The sequence below is a fragment of the Brassica oleracea genome, chromosome C6 (assembly GCF_000695525.1).
Source record: "Brassica oleracea var. oleracea cultivar TO1000 chromosome C6, BOL, whole genome shotgun sequence".
NCBI lineage: Eukaryota > Viridiplantae > Streptophyta > Magnoliopsida > Brassicales > Brassicaceae > Brassica > Brassica oleracea.
Genome location: NC_027753.1, coordinates 27,394,669 through 27,396,809, shown reverse-complemented (window position 1 = coordinate 27,396,809; position 2,141 = coordinate 27,394,669).

The window sequence follows — 2,141 nt, the reverse complement described above, 5'->3', positions numbered from 1 at the left end:
TAGATTTCAAAGAAGAAGAAGATGAAGAAATTTGAGAGAAAAAAAAAATAGAGAGAAGAAGAGAAAGATGTAAGTTTAGATTTGTGATAGAGAGAATAATGTTAGGTTTAAAATAATAATGGCAGAGTTAGTAAATAGATATATATGTTTTAGGGGTTTTGGTATTTTTGACAAATTAAAAATAAATAAAAAAAATTAAAAAAGGTAGTGCATATGGGATTTTTTTTATCCGGGGAGAGTATATGAGCATTTGATTCCTAAAATTGTCCTACTGATTTTATTATATGAACAATATGTTTTTTGAAGTTCAAAAAAACTATTCACTTTCGTAAAACAAGTTAGTGGACATTTGACATTTTTGTAGTCACAAAAAATATTCGACCCTCTGATATTTACTATCATCTTTAGACTGTTTAAATTTTTGTATCAACTATATGTTTTGTTAAATCAATTTTTAGTGGTGAAAACACCATGGTTTATCTGTCAAGATTTATAGGTTTTTACACAGTGGTTTAATTTTTGGAAGATGTAATTTCATGTATTATAGGATGTAAATTTATCTGAAGTTTCATAGTATCGTAGGTAAAACTGTTTGCTGTAGTTGTATGTTGTAGAGGGAGAATGTACATTTATTGTGGTCGTGTGCTGCATAGAGAGCATCTCTATCAAAGATGTCATACAATTTAAACCGTTTGTCTATCTGAGCGTTATGGGAAGAGTTTTATTGTGAAATTGTCCATAAATTTTTTCATAAATATTGTATATGTTGTAGGTAGAGATTATATAATAATGTACCAATGTTGAAAAAGAAATAGTGGAAATGTTGTTTTGAGCAATTTCACCAACTGTGTCAGACTTGCATAAATATTTTACTTTGTAGTTACCTTTTTTCAAGATAATGAGTTTAGCGTCCGAGAAAAGATTGGTTAAGCAATAGTATATCTCAATCCGAGAATGTGCATACTCATTTTTTTTTTAGATTAGGGCACTTTTGAAATCCAAAAAAAAAAATTCCATTGACTTCCAAGTGGAAGATGCCAACGTATATTAACAAAATTGTAGATTAGCCGGTTATATTGGTACTGCTTCAGTGTACTCCAGCTCAAAATTGAATGTTTTAAATGCAGGTGATTTATGATTCATGTTACGTAAAATCATCACGACTACTATAAATACTTTTATTATTGTTGGAACCCAAATTTTAATTGTCGTGTTTCGTGATTTTCAATTAGGTTAACACAGTTTTACAATTATATGGGGGGAAAATCTAGATTTCCTGGTCAAAGAATTTGTGCAAGCTAGAAATTATTATTTTAAAAGATTAGATGTATATGTTGTACACGTGCAGCTATATCATTTTAATCCATGTTATACGTTGATGGATACACTACAAGAAAACAGCCGCATACTGAAGGAAAAAATCATCAGTATGTCGTCAGAATAACGTTATTCCGATGACATACCAACGAAACAAGTCCTCGGAAATAACTCTTCGGAAATTCATTTTTTATCGGAAAATTCCGACTGAATTCCGAGAAAATGAATTTCTGAGGAAACTCCAAAGACCATTAGTTCGTCGGAAAGGTCCTCGAAATATACCGAGGGAGAACTTCCTCGAGATATTTCGATGAAATTTCCGATGGTCTAATTCTCGGAAATTCCGACGAAATGTTCCTCAGAACTTTCATCGGGAATTTCCGAGGAACGGAGCCCTCGGAAAATTCCGAGGAACATGTCCGTCGGTATATTCCGAGGAAGTTTTCCCTCGGAAAATTCCGAGGAAGCGTTCGTCGGAAATTTCCGAGGGTTCATTTCCTCGGAATTTCAAAATTAATTAATTTTTTTTTAAAAATAAAAATTTTTGAAATTTAAATTCGAAAATATAAAATTAAAATTAAAATAGAAAAAAACATATTAGATAATATTCAAAGTTGTACAAATAAAAGTAAAACATTCCGAGTTTTTGAAAAAAAAAAAATACTCGTCATCCACGTTCGGGAACACCTCGTTCGGGTACATCCTCTGCATCATCTCCATCATTTGCTAGTTCAGCATCTTCTGTGCCTCATAGCCCGCCTGTTGAGTCGTCATCTGGGTCTCCAACAAAGATATGCGATCATCTTTGTCCTTCAACTGAGCCG